The 14,708-nt window shown below is 50.1% G+C and overlaps 46 non-coding genes and 2 pseudogenes across 46 annotated transcripts; all 48 read right to left on the bottom strand.

Moving 5' to 3' along the window:
- Nucleotides 1-149: 149 nt before the first annotated feature.
- Nucleotides 150-269, bottom strand: LOC120923875. The gene has a single exon (XR_005746236.1). It is a non-coding gene; the product is annotated as a 5S ribosomal RNA (ribosomal RNA).
- A 90-nt stretch (nucleotides 270-359) lies between these two features.
- LOC120923879 lies at nucleotides 360-477 on the bottom strand (annotated as a pseudogene).
- An 89-nt stretch (nucleotides 478-566) lies between these two features.
- On the bottom strand, nucleotides 567-685 carry LOC120923848. The gene has a single exon (XR_005746210.1). It is a non-coding gene; the product is annotated as a 5S ribosomal RNA (ribosomal RNA).
- A 90-nt stretch (nucleotides 686-775) lies between these two features.
- LOC120923872 lies at nucleotides 776-893 on the bottom strand. Its single transcript, XR_005746233.1, has one exon. It is a non-coding gene; the product is annotated as a 5S ribosomal RNA (ribosomal RNA).
- Nucleotides 894-982: 89 nt separating this feature from the next.
- On the bottom strand, nucleotides 983-1,101 carry LOC120923847. The gene has a single exon (XR_005746209.1). It is a non-coding gene; the product is annotated as a 5S ribosomal RNA (ribosomal RNA).
- Nucleotides 1,102-1,190: 89 nt separating this feature from the next.
- LOC120923846 lies at nucleotides 1,191-1,309 on the bottom strand. The gene has a single exon (XR_005746208.1). It is a non-coding gene; the product is annotated as a 5S ribosomal RNA (ribosomal RNA).
- Nucleotides 1,310-1,398: 89 nt separating this feature from the next.
- LOC120923845 lies at nucleotides 1,399-1,517 on the bottom strand. The gene has a single exon (XR_005746207.1). It is a non-coding gene; the product is annotated as a 5S ribosomal RNA (ribosomal RNA).
- A 90-nt stretch (nucleotides 1,518-1,607) lies between these two features.
- LOC120923842 lies at nucleotides 1,608-1,726 on the bottom strand. The gene has a single exon (XR_005746205.1). It is a non-coding gene; the product is annotated as a 5S ribosomal RNA (ribosomal RNA).
- A 90-nt stretch (nucleotides 1,727-1,816) lies between these two features.
- Nucleotides 1,817-1,935, bottom strand: LOC120923841. Its single transcript, XR_005746204.1, has one exon. It is a non-coding gene; the product is annotated as a 5S ribosomal RNA (ribosomal RNA).
- A 91-nt stretch (nucleotides 1,936-2,026) lies between these two features.
- On the bottom strand, nucleotides 2,027-2,145 carry LOC120923840. The gene has a single exon (XR_005746203.1). It is a non-coding gene; the product is annotated as a 5S ribosomal RNA (ribosomal RNA).
- Nucleotides 2,146-2,235: 90 nt separating this feature from the next.
- Nucleotides 2,236-2,354, bottom strand: LOC120923839. The gene has a single exon (XR_005746202.1). It is a non-coding gene; the product is annotated as a 5S ribosomal RNA (ribosomal RNA).
- Nucleotides 2,355-2,443: 89 nt separating this feature from the next.
- On the bottom strand, nucleotides 2,444-2,562 carry LOC120923838. The gene has a single exon (XR_005746201.1). It is a non-coding gene; the product is annotated as a 5S ribosomal RNA (ribosomal RNA).
- Nucleotides 2,563-2,652: 90 nt separating this feature from the next.
- Nucleotides 2,653-2,771, bottom strand: LOC120923929. The gene has a single exon (XR_005746284.1). It is a non-coding gene; the product is annotated as a 5S ribosomal RNA (ribosomal RNA).
- Nucleotides 2,772-2,862: 91 nt separating this feature from the next.
- LOC120923870 lies at nucleotides 2,863-2,982 on the bottom strand. Its single transcript, XR_005746231.1, has one exon. It is a non-coding gene; the product is annotated as a 5S ribosomal RNA (ribosomal RNA).
- A 90-nt stretch (nucleotides 2,983-3,072) lies between these two features.
- LOC120923928 lies at nucleotides 3,073-3,191 on the bottom strand. The gene has a single exon (XR_005746283.1). It is a non-coding gene; the product is annotated as a 5S ribosomal RNA (ribosomal RNA).
- Nucleotides 3,192-3,280: 89 nt separating this feature from the next.
- On the bottom strand, nucleotides 3,281-3,399 carry LOC120923927. Its single transcript, XR_005746282.1, has one exon. It is a non-coding gene; the product is annotated as a 5S ribosomal RNA (ribosomal RNA).
- Nucleotides 3,400-3,489: 90 nt separating this feature from the next.
- Nucleotides 3,490-3,608, bottom strand: LOC120923926. Its single transcript, XR_005746281.1, has one exon. It is a non-coding gene; the product is annotated as a 5S ribosomal RNA (ribosomal RNA).
- A 90-nt stretch (nucleotides 3,609-3,698) lies between these two features.
- Nucleotides 3,699-3,817, bottom strand: LOC120923925. The gene has a single exon (XR_005746280.1). It is a non-coding gene; the product is annotated as a 5S ribosomal RNA (ribosomal RNA).
- A 90-nt stretch (nucleotides 3,818-3,907) lies between these two features.
- Nucleotides 3,908-4,026, bottom strand: LOC120923923. Its single transcript, XR_005746278.1, has one exon. It is a non-coding gene; the product is annotated as a 5S ribosomal RNA (ribosomal RNA).
- A 90-nt stretch (nucleotides 4,027-4,116) lies between these two features.
- Nucleotides 4,117-4,235, bottom strand: LOC120923922. Its single transcript, XR_005746277.1, has one exon. It is a non-coding gene; the product is annotated as a 5S ribosomal RNA (ribosomal RNA).
- Nucleotides 4,236-4,325: 90 nt separating this feature from the next.
- Nucleotides 4,326-4,444, bottom strand: LOC120923921. The gene has a single exon (XR_005746276.1). It is a non-coding gene; the product is annotated as a 5S ribosomal RNA (ribosomal RNA).
- A 90-nt stretch (nucleotides 4,445-4,534) lies between these two features.
- Nucleotides 4,535-4,653, bottom strand: LOC120923920. The gene has a single exon (XR_005746275.1). It is a non-coding gene; the product is annotated as a 5S ribosomal RNA (ribosomal RNA).
- Nucleotides 4,654-4,743: 90 nt separating this feature from the next.
- Nucleotides 4,744-4,862, bottom strand: LOC120923919. Its single transcript, XR_005746274.1, has one exon. It is a non-coding gene; the product is annotated as a 5S ribosomal RNA (ribosomal RNA).
- Nucleotides 4,863-4,952: 90 nt separating this feature from the next.
- Nucleotides 4,953-5,071, bottom strand: LOC120923918. Its single transcript, XR_005746273.1, has one exon. It is a non-coding gene; the product is annotated as a 5S ribosomal RNA (ribosomal RNA).
- A 90-nt stretch (nucleotides 5,072-5,161) lies between these two features.
- LOC120923868 lies at nucleotides 5,162-5,280 on the bottom strand. The gene has a single exon (XR_005746229.1). It is a non-coding gene; the product is annotated as a 5S ribosomal RNA (ribosomal RNA).
- A 90-nt stretch (nucleotides 5,281-5,370) lies between these two features.
- Nucleotides 5,371-5,489, bottom strand: LOC120923917. Its single transcript, XR_005746272.1, has one exon. It is a non-coding gene; the product is annotated as a 5S ribosomal RNA (ribosomal RNA).
- A 90-nt stretch (nucleotides 5,490-5,579) lies between these two features.
- Nucleotides 5,580-5,698, bottom strand: LOC120923916. Its single transcript, XR_005746271.1, has one exon. It is a non-coding gene; the product is annotated as a 5S ribosomal RNA (ribosomal RNA).
- A 90-nt stretch (nucleotides 5,699-5,788) lies between these two features.
- Nucleotides 5,789-5,907, bottom strand: LOC120923915. Its single transcript, XR_005746270.1, has one exon. It is a non-coding gene; the product is annotated as a 5S ribosomal RNA (ribosomal RNA).
- Nucleotides 5,908-5,997: 90 nt separating this feature from the next.
- LOC120923858 lies at nucleotides 5,998-6,116 on the bottom strand. Its single transcript, XR_005746220.1, has one exon. It is a non-coding gene; the product is annotated as a 5S ribosomal RNA (ribosomal RNA).
- A 90-nt stretch (nucleotides 6,117-6,206) lies between these two features.
- LOC120923882 lies at nucleotides 6,207-6,315 on the bottom strand (annotated as a pseudogene).
- A 90-nt stretch (nucleotides 6,316-6,405) lies between these two features.
- LOC120923864 lies at nucleotides 6,406-6,524 on the bottom strand. Its single transcript, XR_005746225.1, has one exon. It is a non-coding gene; the product is annotated as a 5S ribosomal RNA (ribosomal RNA).
- Nucleotides 6,525-6,614: 90 nt separating this feature from the next.
- LOC120923902 lies at nucleotides 6,615-6,733 on the bottom strand. The gene has a single exon (XR_005746257.1). It is a non-coding gene; the product is annotated as a 5S ribosomal RNA (ribosomal RNA).
- Nucleotides 6,734-6,823: 90 nt separating this feature from the next.
- Nucleotides 6,824-6,942, bottom strand: LOC120923853. The gene has a single exon (XR_005746215.1). It is a non-coding gene; the product is annotated as a 5S ribosomal RNA (ribosomal RNA).
- A 90-nt stretch (nucleotides 6,943-7,032) lies between these two features.
- LOC120923914 lies at nucleotides 7,033-7,151 on the bottom strand. The gene has a single exon (XR_005746269.1). It is a non-coding gene; the product is annotated as a 5S ribosomal RNA (ribosomal RNA).
- Nucleotides 7,152-7,241: 90 nt separating this feature from the next.
- On the bottom strand, nucleotides 7,242-7,360 carry LOC120923874. Its single transcript, XR_005746235.1, has one exon. It is a non-coding gene; the product is annotated as a 5S ribosomal RNA (ribosomal RNA).
- A 90-nt stretch (nucleotides 7,361-7,450) lies between these two features.
- Nucleotides 7,451-7,569, bottom strand: LOC120923912. The gene has a single exon (XR_005746267.1). It is a non-coding gene; the product is annotated as a 5S ribosomal RNA (ribosomal RNA).
- A 90-nt stretch (nucleotides 7,570-7,659) lies between these two features.
- Nucleotides 7,660-7,778, bottom strand: LOC120923911. The gene has a single exon (XR_005746266.1). It is a non-coding gene; the product is annotated as a 5S ribosomal RNA (ribosomal RNA).
- Nucleotides 7,779-7,868: 90 nt separating this feature from the next.
- Nucleotides 7,869-7,987, bottom strand: LOC120923856. Its single transcript, XR_005746218.1, has one exon. It is a non-coding gene; the product is annotated as a 5S ribosomal RNA (ribosomal RNA).
- A 90-nt stretch (nucleotides 7,988-8,077) lies between these two features.
- On the bottom strand, nucleotides 8,078-8,196 carry LOC120923910. The gene has a single exon (XR_005746265.1). It is a non-coding gene; the product is annotated as a 5S ribosomal RNA (ribosomal RNA).
- Nucleotides 8,197-8,286: 90 nt separating this feature from the next.
- Nucleotides 8,287-8,405, bottom strand: LOC120923909. The gene has a single exon (XR_005746264.1). It is a non-coding gene; the product is annotated as a 5S ribosomal RNA (ribosomal RNA).
- A 90-nt stretch (nucleotides 8,406-8,495) lies between these two features.
- LOC120923908 lies at nucleotides 8,496-8,614 on the bottom strand. The gene has a single exon (XR_005746263.1). It is a non-coding gene; the product is annotated as a 5S ribosomal RNA (ribosomal RNA).
- Nucleotides 8,615-8,704: 90 nt separating this feature from the next.
- LOC120923907 lies at nucleotides 8,705-8,823 on the bottom strand. Its single transcript, XR_005746262.1, has one exon. It is a non-coding gene; the product is annotated as a 5S ribosomal RNA (ribosomal RNA).
- A 90-nt stretch (nucleotides 8,824-8,913) lies between these two features.
- LOC120923860 lies at nucleotides 8,914-9,032 on the bottom strand. Its single transcript, XR_005746221.1, has one exon. It is a non-coding gene; the product is annotated as a 5S ribosomal RNA (ribosomal RNA).
- A 90-nt stretch (nucleotides 9,033-9,122) lies between these two features.
- On the bottom strand, nucleotides 9,123-9,241 carry LOC120923906. Its single transcript, XR_005746261.1, has one exon. It is a non-coding gene; the product is annotated as a 5S ribosomal RNA (ribosomal RNA).
- Nucleotides 9,242-9,331: 90 nt separating this feature from the next.
- Nucleotides 9,332-9,450, bottom strand: LOC120923905. Its single transcript, XR_005746260.1, has one exon. It is a non-coding gene; the product is annotated as a 5S ribosomal RNA (ribosomal RNA).
- A 90-nt stretch (nucleotides 9,451-9,540) lies between these two features.
- On the bottom strand, nucleotides 9,541-9,659 carry LOC120923849. The gene has a single exon (XR_005746211.1). It is a non-coding gene; the product is annotated as a 5S ribosomal RNA (ribosomal RNA).
- A 90-nt stretch (nucleotides 9,660-9,749) lies between these two features.
- LOC120923904 lies at nucleotides 9,750-9,868 on the bottom strand. Its single transcript, XR_005746259.1, has one exon. It is a non-coding gene; the product is annotated as a 5S ribosomal RNA (ribosomal RNA).
- Nucleotides 9,869-9,958: 90 nt separating this feature from the next.
- On the bottom strand, nucleotides 9,959-10,077 carry LOC120923903. The gene has a single exon (XR_005746258.1). It is a non-coding gene; the product is annotated as a 5S ribosomal RNA (ribosomal RNA).
- Between the last annotated feature and the right edge of the window lie 4,631 nt (nucleotides 10,078-14,708).

The following is a 14,708-nucleotide window of genomic DNA, read 5'->3' as shown; positions in this document are numbered from 1 at the left end:
CCTGCTTAGCCTCCGAGATCAGACGAGATTGGGCGCTTTCAAGGTGATGTGGCGTAGGCGATAACCATGGCTGTCCTTAACTCTCTTGAAGATAGCATGGAAGAAAGACTGGGGGAAAAAAGAGATTCAAGACTCCACCAAAACAAAAAAGCCTACAGCACCTGGTATTCCCAGGCGGTTCTCCCATCCAGGTACTAACCAGGCCCGACCCTGCTTAGCCTCCGAGATCAGACGAGATCGGGCGCTTTCAAGGTGATGTGGCCGTAGGCGATAACCATGGCTGTCCTTAACTCTCTTGAAGATAGCATGGAAGAAAGACTGGGGGAAAAAAGAGATTCAAGACTCCACCAAAACAAAAAAGCCTACAGCACCTGGTATTCCCAGGCGGTCTCCCATCCAGGTACTAACCAGGCCCGACCCTGCTTAGCCTCCAGATCAGACGAGATCGGGCGCTTTCAAGGTGATGTGGCCGTAGGCGATAAACCTGGCTGTCCTTAACTCTCTGAAGATAGCATGGAAGAAAGACTGGGGGAAAAAAGAGATTCAAGACTCCACCAAAACAAAAAAGCCTACAGCACCTGGTATTCCCAGGCGGTCTCCCATCCAGGTACTAACCAGGCCCGACCCTGCTTAGCCTCCGAGATCAGACGAGATCGGGCGCTTTCAAGGTGATGTGGCCGTAGGCGATAACCATGGCTGTCCTTAACTCTCTTGAAGATAGCATGGAAGAAAGACTGGGGGAAAAAAGAGATTCAAGACTCCACCAAAACAAAAAAGCCTACAGCACCTGGTATTCCCAGGCGGTCTCCATCCAGGTACTAACCAGGCCCGACCCTGCTTAGCCTCCGAGATCAGACGAGATCGGGCGCTTTCAAGGTGATGTGGCCGTAGGCGATAACCATGGCTGTCCTTAACTCTCTTGAAGATAGCATGGAAGAAAGACTGGGGAAAAAAGAGATTCAAGACTCCACCAAAACAAAAAAGCCTACAGCACCTGGTATTCCCAGGCGGTCTCCCATCCAGGTACTAACCAGGCCCGACCCTGCTTAGCCTCCGAGATCAGACGAGATCGGGCGCTTTCAAGGTGATGTGGCCGTAGGCGATAACCATGGCTGTCCTTAACTCTCTTGAAGATAGCATGGAAGAAAGACTGGGGGAAAAAAGAGTTCAAGACTCCACCAAAACAAAAAAGCCTACAGCACCTGGTATTCCCAGGCGGTCTCCCATCCAGGTACTAACCAGGCCCGACCCTGCTTAGCCTCCGAGATCAGACGAGATCGGGCGCTTTCAAGGTGATGTGGCCGTAGGCGATAACCATGGCTGTCCTTAACTCTCTTGAAGATAGCATGGAAGAAAGACTGGGGAAAAAAGAGATTCAAGACTCCACCAAAACAAAAAAGCCTACAGCACCTGGTATTCCCAGGCGGTCTCCCATCCAGGTACTAACCAGGCCCGACCCTGCTTAGCCTCCGAGATCAGACGAGATCGGGCGCTTTCAAGGTGATGTGGCCGTAGGCGATAACCATGGCTGTCCTTAACTCTCTTGAAGATAGCATGGAAGAAAGACTGGGGGAAAAAAGAGATTCAAGACTCCACCAAAACAAAAAAGCCTACAGCACCTGGTATTCCCAGGCGGTCTCCCATCCAGGTACTAACCAGGCCCGACCCTGCTTAGCCTCCGAGATCAGACGAGATCGGGCGCTTTCAAGGTGATGTGGCCGTAGGCGATAACCATGGCTGTCCTTAACTCTCTTGAAGATAGCATGGAAGAAAGACTGGGGGAAAAAAGAGATTCAAGACTCCACCAAAACAAAAAAGCCTACAGCACCTGGTATTCCCAGGCGGTCTCCCATCCAGGTACTAACCAGGCCCGACCCTGCTTAGCCTCCGAGATCAGACGAGATCGGGCGCTTTCAAGGTGATGTGGCCGTAGGCGATAACCATGGCTGTCCTTAACTCTCTTGAAGATAGCATGGAAGAAAGACTGGGGGGAAAAAAGAGATTCAAGACTCCACCAAAACAAAAAAGCCTACAGCACCTGGTATTCCCAGGCGGTCTCCCATCCAGGTACTAACCAGGCCCGACCCTGCTTAGCCTCCGAGATCAGACGAGATCGGGCGCTTTCAAGGTGATGTGGCCGTAGGCGATAACCATGGCTGTCCTTAACTCTCTTGAAGATAGCATGGAAGAAAGACTGGGGGAAAAAAGAGATTCAAGACTCCACCAAAACAAAAAAGCCTACAGCACCTGGTATTCCCAGGCGGTCTCCCATCCAGGTACTAACCAGGCCCGACCCTGCTTAGCCTCCGAGATCAGACGAGATCGGGCGCTTTCAAGGTGATGTGGCCGTAGGCGATAACCATGGCTGTCCTTAACTCTCTTGAAGATAGCATGGAAGAAAGACTGGGGGAAAAAGAGATTCAAGACTCCACCAAAACAAAAAAGCCTACAGCACCTGGTATTCCCAGGCGGTCTCCCATCCAGGTACTAACCAGGCCCGACCCTGCTTAGCCTCCGAGATCAGACGAGATCGGGCGCTTTCAAGGTGATGTGGCCGTAGGCGATAACCATGGCTGTCCTTAACTCTCTTGAAGATAGCATGGAAGAAAGACTGGGGGAAAAAAGAGATTCAAGACTCCACCAAAACAAAAAAGCCTACAGCACCTGGTATTCCCAGGCGGTCTCCCATCCAGGTACTAACCAGGCCCGACCCTGCTTAGCCTCCGAGATCAGACGAGATCGGGCGCTTTCAAGGTGATGTGGCCGTAGGCGATAACCATGGCTGTCCTTAACTCTCTTGAAGATAGCATGGAAGAAAGACTGGGGGAAAAAAAGAGATTCAAGACTCCACCAAAACAAAAAAGCCTACAGCACCTGGTATTCCCCAGGCGGTCTCCCATCCAGGTACTAACCAGGCCCGACCCTGCTTAGCCTCCGAGATCAGACGAGATCGGGCGCTTTCAAGGTGATGTGGCCGTAGGCGATAACCATGGCTGTCCTTAACTCTCTTGAAGATAGCATGGAAGAAAGACTGGGGGAAAAAAGAGATTCAAGACTCCACCAAAACAAAAAAGCCTACAGCACCTGGTATTCCCAGGCGGTCTCCCATCCAGGTACTAACCAGGCCCGACCCTGCTTAGCCTCCGAGATCAGACGAGATCGGGCGCTTTCAAGGTGATGTGGCCGTAGGCGATAACCATGGCTGTCCTTAACTCTCTTGAAGATAGCATGGAAGAAAGACTGGGGGAAAAAGAGATTCAAGACTCCACCAAAACAAAAAAGCCTACAGCACCTGGTATTCCCAGGCGGTCTCCCATCCAGGTACTAACCAGGCCCGACCCTGCTTAGCCTCCGAGATCAGACGAGATCGGGCGCTTTCAAGGTGATGTGGCCGTAGGCGATAACCATGGCTGTCCTTAACTCTCTTGAAGATAGCATGGAAGAAAGACTGGGGGAAAAAAGAGATTCAAAGACTCCACCAAAACAAAAAGCCTACAGCACCTGGTATTCCCAGGCGGTCTCCCATCCAGGTACTAACCAGGCCCGACCCTGCTTAGCCTCCGAGATCAGACGAGATCGGGCGCTTTCAAGGTGATGTGGCCGTAGGCGATAACCATGGCTGTCCTTAACTCTCTTGAAGATAGCATGGAAGAAAGACTGGGGGAAAAAAGAGATTCAAGACTCCACCAAAACAAAAAAGCCTACAGCACCTGGTATTCCCAGGCGGTCTCCCATCCAGGTACTAACCAGGCCCGACCCTGCTTAGCCTCCGAGATCAGACGAGATCGGGCGCTTTCAAGGTGATGTGGCCGTAGGCGATAACCATGGCTGTCCTTAACTCTCTTGAAGATAGCATGGAAGAAAGACTGGGGGAAAAAAGAGATTCAAGACTCCACCAAAACAAAAAAGCCTACAGCACCTGGTATTCCCAGGCGGTCTCCCATCCAGGTACTAACCAGGCCCGACCCTGCTTAGCCTCCGAGATCAGACGAGATCGGGCGCTTTCAAGGTGATGTGGCCGTAGGCGATAACCATGGCTGTCCTTAACTCTCTTGAAGATAGCATGGAAGAAAGACTGGGGGAAAAAAGAGATTCAAGACTCCACCAAAACAAAAAAGCCTACAGCACCTGGTATTCCCAGGCGGTCTCCCATCCAGGTACTAACCAGGCCCGACCCTGCTTAGCCTCCGAGATCAGACGAGATCGGGCGCTTTCAAGGTGATGTGGCCGTAGGCGATAACCATGGCTGTCCTTAACTCTCTTGAAGATAGCATGGAAGAAAGACTGGGGGAAAAAAGAGATTCAAGACTCCACCAAAACAAAAAAGCCTACAGCACCTGGTATTCCCAGGCGGTCTCCCATCCAGGTACTAACCAGGCCCGACCCTGCTTAGCCTCCGAGATCAGACGAGATCGGGCGCTTTCAAGGTGATGTGGCCGTAGGCGATAACCATGGCTGTCCTTAACTCTCTTGAAGATAGCATGGAAGAAAGACTGGGGGAAAAAAGAGATTCAAGACTCCACCAAAACAAAAAAGCCTACAGCACCTGGTATTCCCAGGCGGTCTCCCATCCAGGTACTAACCAGGCCCGACCCTGCTTAGCCTCCGAGATCAGACGAGATCGGGCGCTTTCAAGGTGATGTGGCCGTAGGCGATAACCATGGCTGTCCTTAACTCTCTTGAAGATAGCATGGAAGAAAGACTGGGGGAAAAAAGAGATTCAAGACTCCACCAAAACAAAAAAGCCTACAGCACCTGGTATTCCCAGGCGGTCTCCCATCCAGGTACTAACCAGGCCCGACCCTGCTTAGCCTCCGAGATCAGACGAGATCGGGCGCTTTCAAGGTGATGTGGCCGTAGGCGATAACCATGGCTGTCCTTAACTCTCTTGAAGATAGCATGGAAGAAAGACTGGGGGAAAAAAGAGATTCAAGACTCCACCAAAACAAAAAAGCCTACAGCACCTGGTATTCCCAGGCGGTCTCCCATCCAGGTACTAACCAGGCCCGACCCTGCTTAGCCTCCGAGATCAGACGAGATCGGGCGCTTTCAAGGTGATGTGGCCGTAGGCGATAACCATGGCTGTCCTTAACTCTCTTGAAGATAGCATGGAAGAAAGACTGGGGGAAAAAAGAGATTCAAGACTCCACCAAAACAAAAAAGCCTACAGCACCTGGTATTCCCAGGCGGTCTCCCATCCAGGTACTAACCAGGCCCGACCCTGCTTAGCCTCCGAGATCAGACGAGATCTGGCGCTTTCAAGGTGATGTGGCCGTAGGCGATAACCATGGCTGTCCTTAACTCTCTTGAAGATAGCATGGAAGAAAGACTGGGGGAAAAAAGAGATTCAAGACTCCACCAAAACAAAAAAGCCTACAGCACCTGGTATTCCCAGGCGGTCTCCCATCCAGGTACTAACCAGGCCCGACCCTGCTTAGCCTCCGAGATCAGACGAGATCGGGCGCTTTCAAGGTGATGTGGCCGTAGGCGATAACCATGGCTGTCCTTAACTCTCTTGAAGATAGCATGGAAGAAAGACTGGGGGAAAAAAGAGATTCAAGACTCCACCAAAACAAAAAAGCCTACAGCACCTGGTATTCCCAGGCGGTCTCCCATCCAGGTACTAACCAGGCCCGACCCTGCTTAGCCTCCGAGATCAGACGAGATCGGGCGCTTTCAAGGTGATGTGGCCGTAGGCGATAACCATGGCTGTCCTTAACTCTCTTGAAGATAGCATGGAAGAAAGACTGGGGGAAAAAAGAGATTCAAGACTCCACCAAAACAAAAAAGCCTACAGCACCTGGTATTCCCAGGCGGTCTCCCATCCAGGTACTAACCAGGCCCGACCCTGCTTAGCCTCCGAGATCAGACGAGATCGGGCGCTTTCAAGGTGATGTGGCCGTAGGCGATAACCATGGCTGTCCTTAACTCTCTTGAAGATAGCATGGAAGAAAGACTGGGGGAAAAAAGAGATTCAAGACTCCACCAAAACAAAAAAGCCAACAGCACCTGGTATTCCCAGGCGGTCTCCCATCCAGGTACTAACCAGGCCCGACCCTGCTTAGCCTCCGAGATCAGACGAGATCGGGCGCTTTCAAGGTGATGTGGCCGTAGGCGATAACCATGGCTGTCCTTAACTCTCTTGAAGATAGCATGGAAGAAAGACTGGGGGAAAAAAGAGATTCAAGACTCCACCAAAACAAAAAAGCCTACAGCACCTGGTATTCCCAGGCGGTCTCCCATCCAGGTACTAACCAGGCCTGACCCTGCTTAGCCTCCGAGATCAGACGCTTTCAAGGTGATGTGGCCGTAGGCGATAACCATGGCTGTCCTTAACTCTCTTGAAGATAGCATGGAAGAAAGACTGGGGGAAAAAAGAGATTCAAGACTCCACCAAAACAAAAAAGCCTACAGCACCTGGTATTCCCAGGCGGTCTCCCATCCAGGTACTAACCAGGCCCGACCCTGCTTAGCCTCCAAGATCAGACGAGATCGGGCGCTTTCAAGGTGATGTGGCCGTAGGCGATAACCATGGCTGTCCTTAACTCTCTTGAAGATAGCATGGAAGAAAGACTGGGGGAAAAAAGAGATTCAAGACTCCACCAAAACAAAGAAGCCTACAGCACCTGGTATTCCCAGGCGGTCTCCCATCCAGGTACTAACCAGGCTCGACCCTGCTTAGCCTCCGAGATCAGACGAGATCGGGCGCTTTCAAGGTGATGTGGCCGTAGGCGATAACCATGGCTGTCCTTAACTCTCTTGAAGATAGCATGGAAGAAAGACTGGGGGAAAAAAGAGATTCAAGACTCCACCAAAACAAAAAAGCCTACAGCACCTGGTATTCCCAGGCGGTCTCCCATCCAGGTACTAACCAGGCCCGACCCTGCTTAGCCTCCGAGATCAGACGAGATCGGGCGCTTTCAAGGTGATGTGGCCGTAAGCGATAACCATGGCTGTCCTTAACTCTCTTGAAGATAGCATGGAAGAAAGACTGGGGGAAAAAAGAGATTCAAGACTCCACCAAAACAAAAAAGCCTACAGCACCTGGTATTCCCAGGCGGTCTCCCATCCAGGTACTAACCAGGCCCGACCCTGCTTAGCCTCCGAGATCAGACGAGATCGGGCGCTTTCAAGGTGATGTGGCCGTAGGCGATAACCATGGCTGTCCTTAACTCTCTTGAAGATAGCATGGAAGAAAGACTGGGGGAAAAAAGAGATTCAAGACTCCACCAAAACAAAAAAGCCAACAGCACCTGGTATTCCCAGGCGGTCTCCCATCCAGGTACTAACCAGGCCCGACCCTGCTTAGCCTCCGAGATCAGACAAGATCGGGCGCTTTCAAGGTGATGTGGCCGTAGGCGATAACCATGGCTGTCCTTAACTCTCTTGAAGATAGCATGGAAGAAAGACTGGGGGAAAAAAGAGATTCAAGACTCCACCAAAACAAAAAAGCCTACAGCACCTGGTATTCCCAGGCGGTCTCCCATCCAGGTACTAACCAGGCCCGACCCTGCTTAGCCTCCGAGATCAGACGAGATCGGGCGCTTTCAAGGTGATGTGGCCGTAGGCGATAACCATGGCTGTCCTTAACTCTCTTGAAGATAGCATGGAAGAAAGACTGGGGGAAAAAAGAGATTCAAGACTCCACCAAAACAAAAAAGCCTACAGCACCTGGTATTCCCAGGCGGTCTCCCATCCAGGTACTAACCAGGCCCGACCCTGCTTAGCCTCCGAGATCAGACGAGATCGGGCGCTTTCAAGGTGATGTGGCCGTAGGCGATAACCATGGCTGTCCTTAACTCTCTTGAAGATAGCATGGAAGAAAGACTGGGGGAAAAAAGAGATTCAAGACTCCACCAAAACAAAAAAGCCTACAGCACCTGGTATTCCCAGGCGGTCTCCCATACAGGTACTAACCAGGCCCGACCCTGCTTAGCCTCCGAGATCAGACGAGATCGGGCGCTTTCAAGGTGATGTGGCCGTAGGCGATAACCATGGCTGTCCTTAACTCTCTTGAAGATAGCATGGAAGAAAGACTGGGGGAAAAAAGAGATTCAAGACTCCACCAAAACAAAAAAGCCTACAGCACCTGGTATTCCCAGGCGGTCTCCCATCCAGGTACTAACCAGGCCCGACCCTGCTTAGCCTCCGAGATCAGACGAGATCGGGCGCTTTCAAGGTGATGTGGCCGTAGGCGATAACCATGGCTGTCCTTAACTCTCTTGAAGATAGCATGGAAGAAAGACTGGGGGAAAAAAGAGATTCAAGACTCCACCAAAACAAAAAAGCCTACAGCACCTGGTATTCCCAGGCGGTCTCCCATCCAGGTACTAACCAGGCCCGACCCTGCTTAGCCTCCGAGATCAGACGAGATCGGGCGCTTTCAAGGTGATGTGGCCGTAGGCGATAACCTTGGCTGTCCTTAACTCTCTTGAAGATAGCATGGAAGAAAGACTGGGGGAAAAAAGAGATTCAAGACTCCACCAAAACAAAAAAGCCTACAGCACCTGGTATTCCCAGGCGGTCTCCCATCCAGGTACTAACCAGGCCCGACCCTGCTTAGCCTCCGAGATCAGACGAGATCGGGCGCTTTCAAGGTGATGTGGCCGTAGGCGATAACCATGGCTGTCCTTAACTCTCTTGAAGATAGCATGGAAGAAAGACTGGGGGAAAAAAGAGATTCAAGACTCCACCAAAACAAAAAAGCCTACAGCACCTGGTATTCCCAGGCGGTCTCCCATCCAGGTACTAACCAGGCCCGACCCTGCTTAGCCTCCGAGATCAGACGAGATCGGGCGCTTTCAAGGTGATGTGGCCGTAGGCGGTAACCATGGCTGTCCTTAACTCTCTTGAAGATAGCATGGAAGAAAGACTGGGGGAAAAAAGAGATTCAAGACTCCACCAAAACAAAAAAGCATACAGCACCTGGTATTCCCAGGCGGTCTCCCATCCAGGTACTAACCAGGCCCGACCCTGCTTAGCCTCCGAGATCAGACGAGATCGGGCGCTTTCAAGGTGATGTGGCCGTAGGCGATAACCATGGCTGTCCTTAACTCTCTTGAAGATAGCATGGAAGAAAGACTGGGGGAAAAAAGAGATTCAAGACTCCACCAAAACAAAAAAGCCTACAGCACCTGGTATTCCCAGGCGGTCTCCCATCCAGGTACTAACCAGGCCCGACCCTGCTTAGCCTCCGAGATCAGACGAGATCGGGCGCTTTCAAGGTGATGTGGCCGTAGGCAATAACCATGGCTGTCCTTAACTCTCTTGAAGATAGCATGGAAGAAAGACTGGGGGAAAAAAGAGATTCAAGACTCCACCAAAACAAAAAAGCCTACAGCACCTGGTATTCCCAGGCGGTCTCCCATCCAGGTACTAACCAGGCCCGACCCTGCTTAGCCTCCGAGATCAGACGAGATCGGGCGCTTTCAAGGTGATGTGGCCGTAGGCGATAACCATGGCTGTCCTTAACTCTCTTGAAGATAGCATGGAAGAAAGACTGGGGGAAAAAAGAGATTCAAGACTCCACCAAAACAAAAAAGCCTACAGCACCTGGTATTCCCAGGCGGTCTCCCATCCAGGTACTAACCAGGCCCGACCCTGCTTAGCCTCCGAGATCAGACGAGATCGGGCGCTTTCAAGGCGATGTGGCCGTAGGCGATAACCGTGGCTGTCCTTAACTCTCTTGAAGATAGCATGGAAGAAAGACTGGGGGAAAAAAGAGATTCAAGACTCCACCAAAACAAAAAAGCCTACAGCACCTGGTATTCCCAGGCGGTCTCCCATCCAGGTACTAACCAGGCCCGACCCTGCTTAGCCTCCGAGATCAGACGAGATCGGGCGCTTTCAAGGTGATGTGGCCGTAGGCGATAACCATGGCTGTCCTTAACTCTCTTGAAGATAGCATGGAAGAAAGACTGGGGGAAAAAAGAGATTCAAGACTCCACCAAAACAAAAAAGCCTACAGCACCTGGTATTCCCAGGCGGTCTCCCATCCAGGTACTAACCAGGCCCGACCCTGCTTAGCCTCCGAGATCAGACGAGATCGGGCGCTTTCAAGGTGATGTGGCCGTAGGCGATAACCATGGCTGTCCTTAACTCTCTTTTTTTTTTTTTGCAAATATCTTTATTTGGATTTCCATCTTACAGATAGGAAGGGTAAAAACAACCCCAAAACAGTAGTCAATATGCAGTATACCAGAGCAGTACAACATAAACAAACAAAAGTGATGACTTATACAGTAGCAACAATGAGAAGAAAAAAAAAAAAAAAAAAAAAAAAAAACAAAAGTAGAACCCTCAGGAGTAGAGGCATGAAGCAAATACCCAACACTGAATGTTATACAGTATGTATCAGCCTAACCACATCCACAGCTAGCATAGCTACGGGACTTAATGGCTGTAGGTATAAAAGAGTCATGGAAGTCAAGGAGCTCCACAAAGCCATGGTCGTATTACGGTGTTCAAGAAGTAGAGGGGTCAGATAGATCAGAGACCTTAAGGTGGCCTAACGAGTTGGTGAGGTCTCTTTTCAAGTACCAGTCGGTATAGCGAAATGGTCGCATGACTTCTTGTAAGACTGTCCGAGTTAATGTGGCCACAATATAGGTACGCCATCTCGCAAAAAAACGGGAAGTAGAGCGAAAGTTTAGCGTAATCGTGTCCAGCCTCTCCAAGTAAAAGAGTGAGAGCATGGTCCTTTTCACTGCTTCCAGCGAGGGTGGTGTTGGTGAAATCCAATGGGACATAATAGTCCTGCGAGCTACTAGAAGGCAGAGATGAGCCCATTGCGGAATAATGAGGGGCGCCAGTGCCGTTGTAGAAGATGCTAGTGGCGTGTAGTCAAACAGGCATAATAACCGATCCTTCGGGATCCTAGTATCATGGACTGTGCATATGTGGGCAATGACAGAGTCCCAGAATTTGGAGATGGCTGTACAGTCCCAAAGACGGTGTATCAACGTGGGGCGAGGCTGGGAGCACCAGGAGCATTGCGCTTGAGTTGGGTCCGCTTTATTGAAGCGAAACGGGAAATACGCTCTGTGTATAATCTTAAATTGTGTTTCACGCCATGTTTCCGATATAGTTAGTTTGCGAACATGTCTGTATCCCTCAAGGATTTTTTCCGGTAGATCATCATCGTCAAATAGGGTGGACCATTTTCGGAATGGCGCAAGGTGGTATTTCTCCGTTTGGTGTTGAATAAGGTAGGAGTAAAGACTGGAGATGGAGTAGTCGTTTCTCTTTAGTACAACATCAATGAAGGACTGCTGGAAAGGATCAGAATTAGGTCCATGACAAGACTTCAGATAGTCAATTAGTTGATGGTAAAAGAAGGAGTGCGACGGTGGTAATGAGAATTCACTCGACAGGGCCCCGAAGGACTTAAACTTAGCAGGTTCACCATGGTAGACAGAGGTTATTTTCGTTAGCCCTTTGATTTGCCAGTGATCAAATGCTTTGTGAAGAGTGGATGGAAGAAACATAGGGTTGCCTTGGATTGGTAGATAGCGTGAGATACTAGATGGAAGGCCCAACAATTTCCGTACCTCCCTCCAAGCGATGACTGTATCTCTAATAAGTATACTTGACTTGAGGTGGGATGGTAGAGCATTATTATTGGAGTGAAGGATGGCTGAAAGGGTATGTGGGGCAGTCAGAGCACCTTCAAGTAGGATATTGCAATATTTTGACTTTCCACTCAGCCAGTCCATTCCCTGTCTAAGTAAGCATGAAAGATTATAAAACCGAATATTGGGTAGACCCGCCCCACCCTCAGACTTTGGGAGGCATAGTTTTTGCAGCGCAATGCGTGGCTTTTTGCGGGACCATATAAAAGTAGACAGAGCCCTATGGATTTTTTGCACATCAGAGTGTTTCAATAATAAAGGTATGGTCTGCATCGGATAAAGTAAGCGTGTAAATGACACCATTTTAAAAAGGTGGCATCTCCCAAAGAGTGAGAGGGGGAGGGCCGCCCATGCCTCTAGCTCCTTGACAATTTTTGAAATTAACGGAGGGTAATTAAGGACATACAAAGAAGATGGGTCACGGCCTATGCGTATGCCTAGGTATGTAATGTGTTGAGTTGCCATAGTAAATGGAGATAGAGGTCTCCATTTAGGAGATAATCGTGGGTTGAGTGCCAGAATTTCGCTTTTGTCAAAATTTATACGAAAGCCAGAGCATAGTCGGAAGGCCGCAAAGTGGTCTCGGAGTCTGTCAAAGTCTGCGAGGGGGTCGGTGGAGAATAGGAGTATGTCATCTGCAAATAGGGCAGAGCGAAGAACTTGGTTACCCACGGGGACGCCACTAATCCCTTCATGGGAGTTAAGTAATCTCGACAGGGGCTCAATGGCAAAATTAAAAAGTAGGGGGGACAGGGGGCATCCCTGCCTTGTCCCTTTTGTTAGGGGTATCGAGTTCGAGACAAAATCAGGGGTAACAAGACGCGCAGTTGGTGATGCGTACATTTGTTGCAAAAATCGCATGATCGGGCCCGAAAAACCGAACCGTTCCATTACTTTGAACAACCAAGACAGACTAACGTTGTCAAAGGCTTTTTCGGCATCTAATGAAATAATAGCGACGTCGTGATCGGGGTGCGTTTTAGCGTATTCCAGTGCCAGCAAAACCTTACGGATGTTTAGAGTCGCCGAGCGTCCTGGGACAAAGCCAGATTGAGCCGAGTGTAACAAGGAAGGGAGCAGCGGAGCCAAGCGTGACGCAATAATTTTGGAAAGAATTTTGACGTCCACGTTAATTAGGGAAATTGGGCGGTAGGAGCCTGGCAGTAAGGGATCCTTCCCCTTCTTAGATAGCAGTTTTATGTGCGCCTGCGTACCAGTAGGAAGGTAGGGGCCCCCCTCCCACATGGCTGCATATACCCGTTGTAGGGTGTCCGGAACAAAGTCCTTAGTCAATTTAAAAAATTCAGCTGTGTAGCCGTCTGGGCCTGGGGCCTTAGCAGATGCCATGTTTTTGATTGTGCGCCGGATATCATCAGAGGTGATAGGGGCGTTAAGCTCCTCTAGTTGTGCAATTTTAAGCTTGGGCAGACGGATCTTGGCAAGGAGAGCTTCCGCAGCAACATTGTCCGTCTGGTCAGCTGCATAGAGTTTTGTGTAGTAATCCTCAAGCAAGTTACTAATTTCAGCAGGCGAGGTGACCAGAGAGCCAGTCGTATCTTTCAGGGAGGAAATATGAGTAGGTCTTCTTGGCCCCGAGCACAACTTGGCTAGTAACTTGCCCGCTTTGTTGCCGTATCTGTGATAATGCAGATTAACGTATGACATTTTAGCAGCTTCTTGCTGTTCCGCCCAAAGGTCAAACGTACGCTTAGCCTGACGCCACTCTTGTATATTATTGGGAGTGCGACTTAGAGTTAGGCGTTCGTGTGTCAAACGTAGAGCCTCACTCGCCCGTTCATATTGCTGCCTGGCATGTCTTTTAAATTGAGTGGTATATGAGATAATTTTCCCTCTCAGGAAAGCTTTGCCAGCTTCCCAGAAGAGGTTCGGATTGGTGATGTGTTCCCCGTTAGTTGAGGTGTATTCGTTCCATGCTTCACGAAGCATGTGGCCGAAGTCATCATTGTCAGCTAGATATGAAGGAAATCGCCATGTGGGCGAGGGGGAAGAGGGTGTAGCCTGTGCCATATGTATAATAATGGGGCTGTGATCCGAAATTCTGGCATCCGCAATTTCCGAATCGCACAAAGTAGTCGTTAATGCAGGGGAGGCAAAAAAGTAATCGATGCGGGAAAACGAGTTGTGCGGGGGCGAAAAGAAGGTATACTCCTGATCCGTCGGGTGCATCAGACGCCACATATCTACATACCGCATGGAGGCAATAGATCGCGCTAGTGGAGTCGAGTCGGTCATCGGGGAGGAGGAATCGTGCGGTCCGTGTGCCATTTTACTCGTGCGGTCGGCCAGTGTGGACATGACGGAATTGAAGTCCCCTCCTACCAGGTGAAGGGTTTCAGGGGCTGTAAGTATCCATTGTACCATATCCTGGAAAAAGGAGGAGTCCGGGGCGTTAGGGGCATAAATATTGGTGATGGCAACTTGTTTGGTTCCTAAAGTCAAGTGTACAGTCAGCTTGCGGCCTGTCGAGTCTGCTCTGACCTCCCTAACAGTGTGTCGCAGATTCTTGTGCAGCAAAATAGCCACTCCAGCCTTACGGCCTATAGCCGGTGAGGCATACACCGAGCCTACCCATAGTTTACGGAGACGTGTTAGATCATTCGCGGATAGGTGTGTCTCCTGTAACAGAGCCACGTCCGCCCGGAGACGCTTCAAATGCCTAAGGATGGACATACGTTTGCATGGAGAACGAAGCCCCTTAACATTCCATGAGACAAACCTCAGGTGACTCCCACTGGCTGACGAGGCCATGTCTGAGGTAAAATGGTATATTGAGGTGTGGGCTTGCCAAGAGGCACCCCTGAAGGCAGGGCATCTTCAGCACGAGAGTCACCCAAGTGTTTCAGGTCTCCTGAGGGTAGAAACGCAATACAAATAGGAATAAACAATAAGCAGTCATCATAAGTACCTAAAAAAAGAAATAACAGAGCAACATTTAGGTGTAACGAACACCCATCACACGATAAACACTTCACTTTTTTCCACATGAGGTTCCACTACCTAGTTAGGCTCCCGCTACTCATCAGCACCTCCTCTGATGTCGGTAAATAAGCTACAGGG

Source organism: Rana temporaria, unplaced genomic scaffold, assembly GCF_905171775.1.
Source record: "Rana temporaria unplaced genomic scaffold, aRanTem1.1, whole genome shotgun sequence".
Classification (NCBI taxonomy): Eukaryota; Metazoa; Chordata; class Amphibia; order Anura; family Ranidae; genus Rana; species Rana temporaria.
This window is presented reverse-complemented; position numbering and strand designations above follow the sequence as displayed.